This window comes from Sceloporus occidentalis, unplaced genomic scaffold (assembly GCF_023333645.1).
Source record: "Sceloporus occidentalis isolate IW3139 unplaced genomic scaffold, rSceOcc1.0.p SCAF_25, whole genome shotgun sequence".
Lineage (NCBI taxonomy): Eukaryota > Metazoa > Chordata > Lepidosauria > Squamata > Phrynosomatidae > Sceloporus > Sceloporus occidentalis.
This window is the reverse complement of record NW_028317005.1, coordinates 12,618,247-12,634,975: the sequence shown is the minus strand read 5'-3', so window position 1 is coordinate 12,634,975 and position 16,729 is coordinate 12,618,247. Positions and strand designations below refer to the sequence as shown.

The 16,729-nt window shown below is 39.6% G+C and overlaps 1 protein-coding gene across 1 annotated transcript in view; it reads right to left on the bottom strand.

Moving 5' to 3' along the window:
• LOC149300413 (inactive N-acetylated-alpha-linked acidic dipeptidase-like protein 2) overlaps positions 1–16,729 on the bottom strand; it is a 294,282-nt gene that overhangs the window by 157,093 nt on the left and 120,460 nt on the right. The gene's annotated exons all lie outside the window — the stretch shown is intronic.

Here is a 16,729-nt window from a genome sequence, read left to right as displayed (position 1 = left end):
ATAGCCCAGGGATGCATTTCAGGGATATATCTTCCTCTATCCCCAATGGGCCTTATTTAAGTTTTTTCAGCACAGCAGTATTCCAAACATCAATCATTTTCTCTAGTTATTTGCATGTGTTAAAGGTTTTCATCTTCAATGTTGGTAGTTACTTTATACAAACCCCAAAATCAGCATGTACAGTATACTACATTGCATTTTTCAACCTAAATTACTATGTTACTATCTATACATGAACTAGTTACTATCAGCATCAGAGGAGGAGGGGGCTTGATGAGCTGCATTAAATTAACAAAATGTATACAAGGTTTCGGCAGCTATAGTTCATAAACGATGAAAATTGATAGATGCTTCTTTTAGGAATCAACAGTTAAGTTAATGCTGCGCAGAAAAGGGTAAATTAACACAATGAAACACATTTTTAAAACACCCCATTTTTAGTATTTGTAAATCTTCCCATGGCCATACCTCGGAACCATACCAGGACTCGACTACCCGCTGTCTTTGGTGGGTGGTCACGCTGACATTGGTGGGCAGTCCTGCTGATGTCAGTGGGTGTTCCCGCTGAAGTTGGGGGACACACTCCCATTTAAGAAGGAAATAAGCGGGGAGTGGGGCATATCAGGAACCAGCCCCTATAACCTGGAGGATTTGGGTGTCTACCTTGAGAACTGGAACTTTGGAGTCCCCTGACGAAACCCAGAGAGTTCATAGGTATCCACATGACTCATCTGGTTTATACAGCAATCCCGTATGTTTAACTATTCGTTTTAATGGCCAATTACTATTTCTATGTAGGTGTATGCCGCTGTCATCATTCTGTTGTTTTGTAACCATGAAAATACATTTTAAAATACCATATAAAGCTATTGAATTAAATAAAACTAAGCTCCAACAAGGTACATAGGTTTCAATAATAGATTTTTTGTAAACATCAGTCATATAATGTACAACCAGAGAGAAACAGATTGAAAAGGTCTTTTTAGAAGTTAAGGCCTACTACTGACATCCTCATCTTGTATGGTATTAATTAAAAAGCAATTCAATGCAGAATAATTAGACAGAAAGCAAATCTCTTATCATTCAGATAAGCAACCTAGTGTTTTATAAACATCATGTACTAGATTTATATAATTAATCAAACAATGTAAAATATAGATTTTTGGTTACCCTCCCTTGTGTGAAGAGAATAATTTTTAATGTATTTGCTGTTTATTTTCAAGGAGCAATTTTATGAACAGTTTAGGGGTACTGCCATGGGCATGTGTTGTACCCTCAGCTATGCAAATCTTTTTCTAGACTGTCCAAAAGCTTAAAGGTGCCTTCAAAACACATATACATATCTGACAATGTTGACAATATTTTCATGGCCTTGTCAGTAACCCACATAATTTGTAACTCACATCGGTTTTTACCAGAAATATTTTTGGATTTGAATATTACCAAAACAGGTAATGGTCATAACAAAACTATATTATACCTCAAACCAACTTCTACTAATAACCTTTTAAATTGGAAAAGTTTTCACCCAGCTAGCCTCCGCCACAATATCCCAAATGGACAATATCTATGGGCCGACGGAAATTACTTCACTCTAGAGGGTTTTAAAAAAGGAGGCTGCCAAAGAATTATGTTTAAAGAAAAAGGCTATCCTAACAAATGTCTAAAGAAGGCCTATCAGAGAGCACCAATATACGATAGGGATATGGTGACAGACATAAAAAAGAAAAAAAGCAGCCAGATATAAAAATTCCACATGTGCTTCTCACATCACGTAGGACTCAGAAACTTGTTCACAGCCACTTTACTCCAAAACTAAGTTCTAAAACCTGGATAACACAGTTTGTACCTATAGGTGTAGCCATTGAGAAGCATGTGAGTTTTTAAAACCATCAAAACACCTTTTTAGCAATTACAATAAATGTGTATACCAAATGTGACACTTTGTCAATTGCAGTACCATTGTAGGACAGTATATCTAATTAATGTGGCAAACTGTACATTGGAAAGGCAATTCGCCCACTAAGCCAACCTATTCTAGAACCTGTCAATTCTATAAAATACCCTATTTATACTAATGCAAAAAAGCAGAATGTTGCAGAATCTTGTAATGCCTTTTTTATTGGACTAACAGTATTTAAAATAATAGACAAGCTTTCGGGAGTCCACCCTTTATCAAGTCAAAAGCATTTCTGACCAAGCAAGTGAAAAACACAGTTTAAAACCGACCAGTACATGTTCTACATGTACTTCAGAAACTACGGGGAATGAACATACACACAACTGAAAAAGCGGAAAAAGAAATGCAATATTTAAACGCAAAACAAAAGAGAGAGCTTTTCATGAAGAAAAACAACAAACTTAACAGGCTTTCCCAAAATGTCAGCAAATGCCAAAGAGAGGGAGAGACCAGGATCACCACTAAAGCACCCAGAGCACCTGAAACAGCCGATGGTCTCACTACTAACCCGGACTACAACACAAACAGCTCAGGAATTATAAATATTTCAGATTACGAACTGTTCCTACCTGAGATATCTGTCCTCTCCAAAGGACTATCATTTTGTCCAAGTACAAAATTAGATGACTGTCAGGTCCCCGCCGCGGTACTCACCTTGGTCCCACGCCGCGTCCTCCTTCTGACCCACACCGCCGATATGGCGACGCACGAAGAGGGTTCCGACGTGGCAGAACTGCCCCCCCCCGCCGTTGACGATGCCCCGGTCTTCTTCCCGGCCTGGTGATCTTCAGGACGGCCGGAACACAACTACAGGGCCGTCCCAACAGAAACGGAGAACACGTTCCGTCTCTCGCACGCCCTCTAGTGGCGCGCGCGCATACAACTCCTTTTCTTAAAGGCACAGTCACAATATTCCCAGGTGTATAGAATCAGGTTAATCTGGACATCAGAGGGAGTATCCCTTCCTCCTTCCTATAAATCTGTGCCGTTTAGTTCATTCATTGCTCAGATATACTGTGCTCTCTACGTATATGCGTCAGTGCTCCCTTATAATTGTTTCGTTGGATATTGACCCTTCGCTTTCCTTATCGTGTCTGAACCTTCGCTGCCTGAACTGACCTCTGCTTATCCTGACTTCGTTTACGTCTCATCCCTATCGGTACCTCGCTTTTGATTCATCCACGTCTCCAGCCTTGCATATTGGGCTCCGACTACTAAACCCGACAATGACATTGAACTGTACTAAGACCTGGAAGAATTTTTTAGGAGATTACGATTAAAAGAGTTCTTTCATGATAAAGAGAAAACTACCACAACGCCGGATTACAATATCAAGAAAAAGAACTCTCAATTCACTCCAGCACCAGGACGCAACAGCAAATTGGACAGTTACATTGAAAGTTTCCGGCTAAGAACTACATCCTTAGTCACAAAGCAGCACCATAATAAAAATAGAGCTAATCTCTCACCAATAGAAAGAGATGCAATCAAGGATCTAAGGAAATATCAAACCAGCGGACAAGGGAGGAACAGTCGTTAATATGAACACCCAAGATTATATAGAAGAGGGAAACAGACAATTATCAGACAGCACATACTATAAGAAACTGATCAAAGACCCCACCAAGGAATACACTACCAAACTGAGGAAGCTAATCAGATCTGTCCCAGAGGAACAGCAAAAAGGATTGGAAACGTTCATACCCACCAATCCCAACATAGGGACATTCTACATGCTTCCGAAAATCCACAAACCAGGGAACCCAGGCAGACCTATAATAACAGGTATGGACACACTAACTGAACCAATTTCAGGCTTAGTGGAAAATATTTTAAAACCCTTTGTTAAAAACACTAAGAGCTTCATACAAGACACCACTGACTTCCTTAACAAACTCAGTCAAATTACAAACTTGCCTGCCAATTCCATACTTGTAACCATGGATGTGGAATCTCTATATACCAACATCCTACACGAAGATGGAATTGAGGCCTGCTCTCTGTTCCTCTCAGAACATACTCATAACCAGAAATACAGTCCTCAAACCATTACTAAACTCATAGAATTCATCCTCACACACAACTACTTCAGTTTTAATAACAATATATATCTGCAAACCATGGGCACTGCCATGGGGACGAGAATGGCACCACAATATACCAATCTATTTATGGCTGACCTGGAACAACGATTCTTGGAAACACAACTTCACAAACCCTACACATATTATCGCTACATTGATGATATTTTCATTGTCTGGACGGACGGAAAAGAAAACCTCAGAAAGTTCCATCACGCATTTAATAAATTTCACCCATCTATCAAACTCAAAATGGACTTCTCCACAGAAAGTGTAAACTTCTTGGATACAACTGTCACAATAAACAAGGACACACTACATACATCCCTATACAGAAAACCCACAGACCGATCCAACTACCTGCACAAATCCAGCTTCCATCCATCCCACACAAAGCAAGGCATCATCCATAGCCAAGCCACCAGGTACCACCGCATCTGCTCCAACACCGATGACAGAGATATGCATCTAAAAACACTGTCTGAGACACTCAAACAAAAGGGATACAAACCTAGGATCATCAATAAGAAAATTAACTCTGCTCTACAAACACCACGTGAACACCTGTTGCAATACACAGACAAACAAACATCCTCACACATACCCTTAGTAGCCACATACAATCCTGCCCTAGAAGAAATATGAAAAATCATCAAGGATCTGCAGCCAATGCTAGCAGAGGATGAGGTGTTAAAAGAAATTTTTCCTGAACCCCCCATCTTGGCCTTCAGACAACCAGCTAATCTCAAACAAAAGCTGGTGAGTAGCAAACTACATACTGAAACAACACACACAGATAATGGAAGCAAACGATGCAACAAAGCCAGATGCAAACTCTGCCAACACATCTGTACCAGCAACACAGCCACCCACAACAACAAGACATACAATATTAAAGGATCATACTCATGCACTTCACAAAATGTTGTATACATGATTCAATGCACCAAATGTACTATAGGGTGTTACATCAGTGAAACCTGCCAGCAACTTAATAAAAAGATGAATCTGCACAGATACTCCATCAACCATCATGATGAAGAAAACCTTTGCACTCCAGTTGGGCACCACTTTACCCAAACAGGTCACTCCATATATGACCTTAAAATCAAAACACTGAGAGGTCATTTCAAAAACACCCAAGAAAGAAAGACATTTGAAGCCAAAATGATACATTTTTATGATTGTAAAAACAGAGGACTTAATGTGGATTTGAGCTTCTTAGCACACTATCAAAACTTCCTATAACCTGTGTTTTTTTAATTATTTTTTTTCCCTTTCTCTTCTTCTCTCTCTCTCCTACACGCCTACCCCTGCTCCCCCCCTAGCCTTATCTGTGCAGTATATGCCACTATTTACTATTTATGACCCTCTTAGTTTTTTGTCTGCAAATTCTCTTCCTTGTTGTTTTAAGCCCTGTTTTAACCCTGTATCAGAACATGTACTGGTCAGTTTTAGGCTAGGTTTCCACTTGGTTTTTTTTGCTAAAAACGCCCATAAAAACGCCAATTCAGCCACACGCTGCGTCCAGATGTTAGCTGTTCTTCAATAGGAAATCGCTGAATGCCATATCCACTTGGCGTTTTTCTGTTTGGCGTTTTTTCAGCCCTCTTTGGTGTTTTTCTGCTTTTTTGGGCTCTGTGGCAGTTTTTCAAAATCTCAGCATGTTGACACAGGCGTTTTTTGCAAGGAAATCTTGGTGGAAATCTATGGGAGAGAAAAAACGCCATGAAAAAGCCATGTGGGTTTTGCCTTGGCGTTTTTTTATGGCGTTTTTTCCACAGTTACAATGCAGAGGATGGACCCAGTATCTGTGTGTCTCACACAAAACAAAGTTCATATTGAATTTTACACCATTTGGAACAAACATGCCATTACAAACAAACATACCCAACTGGATCCTGCGTGCCAAAAGCAGCAGCAAACAATTTGCACCATCATTTGGGGCCAATCTTCCTAGAGGAGCAGACATTCGGAATAAAGCATGCCTTACAAACCACAGAAAAGAGACAAAAGGGTCGTGTTTAAGTAGAACTCTACCAAGAAAATGACATTAGGAGGGGGCAGATACTTGCCATTTATCCTAATCCCTTTTAGCTGGGTGAAAATTCCAACGTGTAAAGGCTGGAAAAACTGCCTAAGGTCAAAAAAGCAATTTCCACAGAAAGGCTAAAATGCCAGAAAAAACTCCAAAACGCAGGTGAATGCAGTGGCAGTTTTCTTGGCGTTTTTCCTGGCGTTTTTCATCAAGAAAAAAATGCAGGACAAAAACCCAAGTGGAAACCTAGCCTTAAAATGCTTTTGACTTGATAAAGGGAGGACTCCCGAAAGCTCGTCTATTATTTTAAATACTGTTAGTCCAATAAAAAAGGTATTACAAGATTCTGCAATATTTTGCTTTTTTGCATTCTTATACATTGGACTAATACGGCTACCCCAAACTACAGTCCTATTTATACTAAAATATCCAGGCATATTATAATGACTCTCTGGTCTCAGTTGTCTTAACCCCTTCGCAACCTTTGCCGGTTCAGGACCGTCATGACAAGAAGGTCACTAAATGACCTTTGACGGTCCTGAACCGTCAAAAAATTAAATAAGCTTAGAAAGTTATCAACGATCACTTTCTTCGCTTAAACGGCGTTACTGTAATGCCTCGATGTCGAGGCATTCAGTAACGCCGAGATCGGCATCGGGGGCCATGTCTGGCCCCCTACCCGGGGCGTCAACAGCCGCCATACATTGTATGGCGGCGGACGCCCGTTTTAAAAGCGTTTAGGAGGCGATCAACGATCAGGAGGCATCCAGCGACACCAAACACTTACCTTTGGATGGGCTGCCGGTGATCTTCGCCATCAGCAAGATGGCGGCGGCCCGGGAAAAAAAAACAATAAAGAAGAAAGAGTTCGCTAGATGGTCTCCAGAGAACTCTGGCTCCACTTGCAGGTTGAATACAGGTACTGTATTCAACCAAGCAAGTCAATAGAACCCAGCTTTCTAATCGCTATGTGATTAGTAAAATATAAAAAAAAAAAAAAAAAAAATGGGGAAAAAAAAAATGTGCTAACATTTAAAAATAATTATGCAGTGATGTCACTTGATGAACCATCCAGTACCAGCAAAAAAGTATTAAAAAAATGAAATAAAATAAAAAAATAAAGTTTATTTTGAGCAAGTGCCAAAATTTCTCAAAAATCTCAACAAAGAGTTAAAATAAAAGCACTTCAAATACCCAAGGGGTGTCTAATATATAAAAAAAATGGCTGATGGGGTAAATTGGAGTGGCATAGGTACAGACTGACCAAAATGGAGAAAAAAGTGCACTTCCCAAATGTGGCATTTTAAATCTCAAACAACCAGACAAACCCATGCATGTCGGGTATCACTGCACTCAGGAGATGTTCCTGAACACACATTGGGGTGTTGTTTGACAGTGACATATACCAGAACCTGTATATCTATAACTAAAGTACAATTTGTGTGAAAAAAAAAATAAAAAAAATTACTATTACAAAGTTTGACAAAGTGTAGTTCTATAATTAGTGCATGGAAAGGGTTAAAACAGCATTTGGAATACCCTGGGGTGTCTAGTTTTCAAAAATATATGGTTTGAATGGGGTAAATTGAGTTAACCGGCTTCAAAGATGTTCCAAAGAGGAGATGGAGGCAGACTGACCAGATTTGTTAAAAAAGATTTGGAAATCATAAAACGCTGCTTGTACTTATTGCCCTATAACTTACAAAAAACAGCAAAAAAACATAAAAACATTGGGTATTTCTAAACTCAGGACAAGTAGTAGAATCTATTTAGCTAGTTTTTTTTACTTGCTTTTTTAGGTGAGTAAAAGATTTTTCAAATAAAAGTCATAAAATGTGTTTTTTAAAATTTTTCACCATGTTTTTTTTATTTTTTTATAGTAAATAAGATAAAAAAAACAATATATAACTTATGTGGGTACACTAAATGGGTGAGGAGAAAATTACAGCTGAACACAAGCACCACAAAAGTGTCAAAACAGCCTCGGTCCCACAGGGTACAAAACGAAAAATGAGCCCGGTCCTTAAGGGGTTAAAAAACCTTTTTTTTTTAAAAACTTGTTTTTAAAAAACTTTCTGGATTTATCATTAACATTAGCTTAACTATACTCTCTATGTTAACACCTTAATGACAAGATTGTTTCTTACTGGTAGTACATTTTGGGGCAAATGCTCTTTTAAAAATTTTCAGTGTTGCTGTTTAGCGGTAATCTTCTTTCATTCTCATTTTCTTGCACTCAGACACATTATATATTGTTTTTTTCAGGAGATAAATATTTTTATCATATCATCTAATTTACTATAAAAAATTATAAACTATGGTGATTTTTTCTCACTTTTTTTGAAAAATCTTTTACTCATCTGCAAAAACTAATGAAAAAACCTGCTAAATACATTCTACTATTTGTCCAATGTTTTTATGGGTTTTTTTTTGCTTTTTTCTGCACGTTATGGGACAATAAGTACCAGTTGCGTTTTGCTATTTCAAAATTTTTTTTCCCCAAAGCTGGTCATTCTGCCCCATTTGATATTTCAGGTATCTTTGAAGCCAGCCAATGCAATTAACCCCATCAAACCATATATTTTTGAAAACTAGACACCCCAAGGTATTTCAGATGTTGGTATTTTAACCCTTCCGATGCACTAATTTTACCACTAGCCTTTGTCAAACTTTATTCTAGTAAAAAAAAATTGTATTTTTTTCACACACGTTGTACTCCAGGTATAAAATCACCACTTCTGGTATATGTCCCTGTCAAACAACACCCCGATATGTGTTCAGCTACATGTCCTGAGCGCAGTGATACCCCACATGCATGGGTTTTTGAGAGGTGTGCGTTTTTCAAATTGGAATTTTGACAAGTTAAAAATTGTGAGAGGTAAAAGGCCACCTTTGTGAGGTGTGTTTTTTTGCCATTTAGACATCTGGTCAGAATGTGCTCACATTCCATATTTGGGACATCTTTTAAGCCGGCCAATTCAATTTACCCCATCAAATCATATATATTTTTTAAAAAACTAGGCACCCTATGCGCATTTATAATGCCAATATTTTAACTCTTTCCATGCAGGAAATTTTTGCGAAGCTATAGTGCTAATTGCAGGACTTGCTCATAAAAAACATCGGTTGCCTTGTGAAGGCCCTATACAAACCAAAGGTTTATTAATCCAACCCATATGATGAAAACAGGTAAATTATATTAGTGTAACAATGTACTTTTTTCCTGGAAATAGGCATACAGTTAAGATCCATTTTATATATATATACAGGGCCGGCCTTAGGGGTGTGCGACCTGTGCGACCGCACAGGGCGCCATGGTAGCAGGGGCGCCTGCCCGGGACTTAACTTAAAACATCGGGTTTTTTTTAAACTTTATTTAACATCATTCATGTTAAATAAAGTTAAAAAAAACCCTGATGCTTTAATCTAAGTCCCGGGCAGGGGCGCCGAGCGGTTGCTCGTGAAGTTCTCAGCAACCGCTCGGCGCCTCTTACTCTCCGTGACTCCGTCGCGGTGCCGGCATCTCATGTTGAGAAGAGCGAGAAGACGGATGCCTCCCGCTCTCACCGCAGGACTCCGGCAACAAGGTAAGTGGAGGGGGTGTAGTTTGAAGGGGCAGAGGGGGGTGTAGTTTGAAGGGGCAGAGGGGGGTAGTTTGAAGGGGCAGAGAGGGGGGTAGCTTGAAGGGCCAGAGAGGGGGGGTAGCTTGAAGGGGCAGAGAGGGGGGGGCGCCAGAGGAGTAGTCCGCACAGGGCGCCACAACGCCTAAGGCCGGCTCTGTATATATATATATATATATATATATATATATATATATATATATTGTGACAAAAGGTGTGGTAAAGTGGTAAAGTGATAGATGGCAGGTATATTAGACCAGCCTTGGCCAATAGTAGCCTGCTTTAACCCCTTAACGACCTTTGCTGGTTCAGGACCGTCATGGAAAAACGGTCACGTAATGACCTTTGACGGTCCTGAACCGTCAAAAAACTAAATATGCTTAGAAAGTGATCAACGATCACTTTCTTCGCTTAAACGGCGTTACTGTAATGCCTCGATGTCGAGGCATTCAGCAAGGCCGAGATCAGCATCGGGGGCCATGTCTGGCCCCTCCCCGGGACGCCCATTTTAAAAGCGTTGATCGCCTCCTAAACTTAAATGGTGTCGCTGGAATGCCTCGATCAGGAGGCATCCAGTGACACCAAACACTTACCTCTGGATCAGCCGCAGCTGCCGGTGATCTTCGCGATCAGCAAGATGGCGGCGGCCCGGGAAAAAAAACAATAAAGATGAAAGAGTTTGCTAGAGGGTCTCCAGACCCTCTAGAGAACTCTGGCTCCACTTGCAGGTTGAATACAGGTACTGCATTCAACCATGCAAGTCAATGGAGCCCAGCTTGACAACTAAACAATGTGATTAGTAAAATATTCAAATAATAATAAAAAATAAAAAAAATGGAAACAAAAATAAAAAAAAATGTGCTAACATTTAAAAATAATTATGCAGTGATGTCACTTGATGAACCATCCAGTACCAGCAAAATGTGTAAAAGAAATATAAAAAAAAGTATTAAAAAAAATAAAATAAAAAAATTAAGTTTATTATTTTGAGCAAGCGCTAAAATTTCTCAAAAATCTCAACAAAGAGTTAAAATAAAAGCACTTCAAATACCCAAGGGGTGTCTAATATAAAAAAATGGCTGATGGGGTAAATTGGAGTGGCATAGGTACAGACTGACCAAAATGGAGAAAAAAAGCACACTTCCCAAATGTGGCATTTTAAATCTCAAACAACACGACAAACCCATGCATGTGGGATATCACTGCACTCAAAAGATGTTCCTGAGGGTGTTGTTTGACAGTGACATATACCACCACCTGTATATCTATAACTAAAGTACAATTTGTGTGAACAAAAAATAAAAAAAATTACTATTACAAAGTTTGACAAAGTGTGGTTGTATAACTCTTGCATGGAAAGGGTTAAAATAACAGCTTTTGAAATACCCTGGGGTGTCTAGTTTTCAAAAATATATGGTTTGAATGGGTTAAATTGAGTTAACCGGCTTCAAGGATGTTCCAAAGAGGAGATGGAGGCAGACTGACCAGATTTGTTAAAAAAGGTTTGGAAATCATAAAACGCTGCTTGTACTTATTCCCTATAACTTACAAAAAACAGCAAAAAAACATAAAATCATTGGGTATTTCTAAACTCAGGACAAGTAGTAGAATCTATTTAGCTAGTTTTTTTACTTGCTTTTTTAGGTGAGTAAAAGATTTTTCAAATAAAAGTCATAAAATGTGTTTGTTTTTCAATTTTTCACCATGTTTTTTTTATTTTTTTTATAGTAAATAAGATGATACAATCAAAATAATGGTATCTGAAGAAAGCCCATCTTGTCCTGAAAAAAACAATATATAACTTATGTGGGTACACTAAATGGGTGAGGAGAAAATTACAGCTGAACACAAGCACCACAAAAGTATTAAAACAGCCTCGGTCCCACAGGGTACAAAAAGAAAAACCGAGCCCGGTCCTTAAGGGGTTAAAATATGTCCCAGGGAAATATGTTGATTGTTTACAAACTGCACTACTGGCAGTTTTCAAAACATGGTAAGGGTCCCTGGGGCGGAGCATCTGGAAGAGCAGGGTGGGCCAGTGCTCCAACAGCACTAATTGCTGTTTTGATCCAGTCCAGAGCCTGCATTCTGGACAGGAGCTCCACAGGTGTAGACTAAGTAACAGCTCACCTATGGCTGATTAATTAGCAGGCAGAAGGTTAAAGGGTTTGAGTCTGATTCAGAGGAGGAAGCCACTGTTATGCCAGCTAGGAGAGCTGATAAACTGAGGGGTGGTTTCTCTCTGCAAAGCCATATTGATGGTAACTTGTGACCTGTTTTGTCCTAAGCAAGTGCTAAAGCAAAGACTGTTATTCTACTTATAACTGCTGCTGTTTACTCCTTTAAAATAAACATTGAAGCTGAGCTGGATGTGTCCTGGACTTCATTTACCCTAGAAGACTGTGGTTACAGCCAAGATCCTTGACAAAAATCCCAAGGAAAAGGGAGGCCTGTCACAATATATATACATATATATATACATACACACACATATATGTGGATTTGAGACTGCATATTATGTAAAATTTTATGTTTACAAATCAAAATGGTAGACATTGTTACTTTTAACCCCTTAATGACAAAGCCCGTACATTGTTTTCAATGGGTTTAGGGACCGCCCATTGTCCTTAAAGGGTTAAGTAACATTCTGTTAAAGAACACCTTTTAATCAGATTTTGTTGGATGTAATTTTAAGTATTTTTCATCCTTTCTATACTGTGAAATTACTTTTTATTATCGTACAATTTAAAGACAACAAAGAAAATAGCTTGATGGCACATATCTATTCTGCATTTGCTTTCCTAAAACTGAAGCATTATTTAAGAAAGCAGTGTGCAGGAGCTGACAGAAAACAAACAAGATGTTTGGAACACAACCTACATTCTCTAACCTTGGACACATCTAGCTACAGTTCAAGTTGTCTGCTGCTAGATGAAGCATAAATCCTATGAGGAAGCACTACAGTATTGTTCCTTGAGAGAAGAAGCAATCCACTCTAAATGTCACTCAAATATGACAAAGGGAAAAGAGAGAGAGAAATGGCAATGGCTCTTTTAAATGTAAATTTTGTTTCTTAATCAACATTCATAATAATAATATTATTAATAATAATAATTAGACTTGGGCACCAGGGGGCTCTTCGTGTTCGTCTTCGTGCTCGTCTTCGGCAAAAAAAAAAACTTCGTATTCCCCGAAGAGAAGACAGGACCAGGCGAATATTCGCGGACATTCTTCGTGTTCGGGTTTTCTTCGTTTTCCCCGGTTAAGGGGTTAAAACGGGGTTAAAGCCGCTCTAGCGCCAGGAGTTTAAATGTCCGTATGAGCAACTCTATTGGTCGTCAGCAGGGGGCTCGTCTGCCATTGGTTGATGGCAGATGAGCCCCCTGCTGGCGACCAATAGGGTCGCTCGTACAGACTGTTAAACTCCTGGTGCCGTAATTGTCCGGCAGATCCCGCTGGTCTCCCTGTTCTATCATTTATTAACTGATAGAACAGGGAGACCAGTGGGATCTGCCGGGTAAGTTGCAGCATTGGGATTTTAAAAGTCTGTACGAGCGACTCTGTTGGTCGCTCGTACAGACTTTTAGGCTCCTGGTGCTGTAACTTACCCGGCACATCCCACTGGTCTCCCTCCCTGTTCAATTAATTAAATGTCCGTACGAGCGAACAATAAAGTCGCTCATATGGACATGTAACTAATGGAACAGGGAGGGAGACCAGTGGCATCTGCAGGGTAAGTTGCAGCATTAGGGTTTTAAAACCCCAATGCTGCAACTTACCCGGCACATCCCACTGGTCTCCCTCCCTGTTTAATTAATTAAATGTCCGTACGAGTGAACAATAAAGTCGCTCGTACGGACATTTAACTAATTGAACAGGGAGGGAGACCAGTGGCATCGGCAGGGTAAGATGCAGCATTGGGGTTTTAAAACCCCAATGCTGCAACTTACCCTGCCGATGCCACTGGTCTCCCTCCCTGTTCAATCAGTTAGTATGTGCCGGGTTAAATGTCCGTACGAGCGACCAATAAAGTCGCTCGTACGAACATTTAACTAATTGAACAGGGAGGGAGATCAGTGGCATCGGTAGGGTAAGTTGCAGCATTGGGGTTTTAAAACCCCAATGCTGCAACTTACCCGGCACATCCCACTGGTCTCCCTCCTTGTTCAATTAATTAAATGTCCGTACGAGCGAACAATAAAGTCGCTCGTACGGACATTTAACTAATTGAACAGGGAGGAAGATCAGTGGCATCGGCAGGGTAAGTTGCAGCATTGGGGTTTTAAAACCCCAATGCTGCAACTTACCCTGCCGATGCCACTGGTCTCCCTCCCTGTTCAATCAGTTAGTATGTGCCGGGTTAAATGTCCGTACGAGCGACCAATAAAGTCGCTCGTACGGACATTTAACTAATTGAACAGGGAGGGAGATCAGTGGCATCGGCAGGGTAAGTTGCAGCATTGGGGTTTTAAAACCTCAATGCTGCAACTTACCCGGCAGATCCCACTGGTCTCCCTCCCTGTTCAATTAGTTAGGGGTTAACTTTGTTTTTTAAAGGGTTAAGGGGCCGTGCAAGTGAGCCTATTGGTCGCTTGCACGGCCCTTTAACCTATGGATTTCCGCTCCCGTTAACCCCTTCAATGCTGTGTTAGATAACGCAGCATCGAAGGGGTTAACGGGAGCGGAAATCCATAGGTTCGCTGTCAGGGGTTACAATTGGTTGATGCCAGAGGAGGTCCCTGTAGGCGACCAATAAGCTCATTCGCACTGCCCTGTAACCCCCGACGACGAACCTGCGGATTTCCACTTCCGGGAACTGCCGCGAAGCCGCGAAGACAAGGTAAGTTAGAAGAGGGGGGGAGAATGGTAGACGAAGACGAAGACAATCACGAAGATCTTCGTGGTGTGTGTCTTCGTCTTCGCCTACGTTTTACCGCCGCCGTCTTCTCTTCGGCGTGTCTTCGGAATGAACACGAAAACGCACTCTTCGTGTTCGTTTCCATGTTCGCCCGAAGACGAATGCACAAGTCTAATAATAATAATTTGATTTAATTGTGTCTTTATATTGTAAGCCAAATATATACCATATTTAATGATGTAAACCCCCCCATTAAGTGCTGTCTAAACAAAATATCTTAGTTTTACATGTTCCAGTTATTATGACCATTGAGATATTTGTGAAGGACTGTTTTTTATTCTGGTATATGTTTGCTTAGTAGCATGATTCCAGATTTGCACATATATATTGCTTTCATGGCAATATTTGTGCCATGAAAGACGTGAATAATCACCTTTCGGTTACATTGAATAAATGCAAAACCAAATGACGCAATGCTTGCTATTATTTCAAAATAATTTGACATTCAAACATATTTATAAATCCTAAGAACTCATTGTTTTGATTATTGTCTTTCTTCTAGAATTAAATTAGTAGATTTATATAATTTAGAAAAAATACATTTAAGACAATAGGCCTTATTAAATGCACTTAAACAAGATAGAATGGTATTTGCAAAAAAAATCCAAAATGCTTTATTCCAGACAGAGGCCCCTGAGAAACATGCCCATAGAAACGCATTGGCAATTGCAAGCCCATTTCAAGCAGCTCTGATACATTTTGCCGACTCTACAATAATAACTTATCACATATACTTTTCAGTCCAGTACTACCAATAAATTCTACAGTCATGAACATACAAACTGTGTATACTGCAGGAAAACAAACAATGCCAGAACACAATGTCATTTAACCCTTTACTGCAACAAATAGAATTAACGCAAGAAGGAAAGCAATAAATACCAACATTAACATAAACAACACTTCCAAATAACCTTAACACCTGCACATGCACATTACCTGAACAGGTAGCCATTAGGCGCAAAGAGGTAATCCCAATGTGGGGTTGATGTAGGAACTGAGCCACAATAAGGCTTTTACCAAAGCAGGGAAAAGCGGTCATATAATACTACTAATTTTTTAAATCAATAAATCACAATTAAACCAAAAAGAAAACAAAAGACAGTAGGTAAGATGAAGAGCAATCTATTATTGTAAATTCAATTTATTAGTTCACAGTGCATTGGACACAGCCAGTTTATTCACACGCCAATGCTTCATATTCTGGAACATGTTACATGAAATATTTGCAAGACACATTTTAACTAAAAGAAAACAATTGACACCCAACATCCTAAAACATATCAATCCTCAAATATTACACCACGTCCATATTTCAATGGCTATAGTTTAGGAAATACAAGTAATAGGTTTATGCAGAACTCCTTCGCAAGTAGATGCTAAACTGTTTCACAGTTTGTTAAATATAACTTGGTTGTTACCAATTACCTTTTGCTAACCTGACCAATACCTTGGTTGATGATTCTGGTATACTGTTACACTGTTTTCCACCACTCACATGTCATTGTTCGTAGCGGCCAAATTTTGTACTGTATGTTGTAATTGCTGTAGTTTTGTGCAATTGAGAAAAAGTATGGCACTGTACATATTACATTAATGTCTATGTTCCTATCCCTGCAGAACAGTAGTGATAAAGCAGAGGTGATGGCTTTGGTCACTGTATGAATAATAGGGGTGGCCTTTGCCGTGGTCAAGTGTCATTAACAATGTTCCATATAAACTGTGTGCGTTTTTCTGGGCAAATCCTCTGGATGCAGTCCTATGCGTGTAATCTGGGTGCTGAGAATGTCCTCTGGGTACAATATGGGCGCTGGGGCAAGTCCTGTAGCTGCAATCTAGATGCAAAACTATCTTTACATTTCCACAAGCATTCAGTGGACATATACTTTTGTAACAGGAAAAAATGCACAATATAAGATTTCTGTGATCAGTGCAAGCTATGTCTGAAAGTGAACGTTTTTTTTTATTTCTGAGTAGCTAGAGATGAGTTCTTAATTCAAAAAGGGTTCAATGACAAGCCATGCCATTAATGCTATTCTACCCTAAATATTGGAAGTTTGCTAATTAAGTAACCTTCTCTGTGAGTTCTGCTTGGCTTTTGCAGTTGCATTT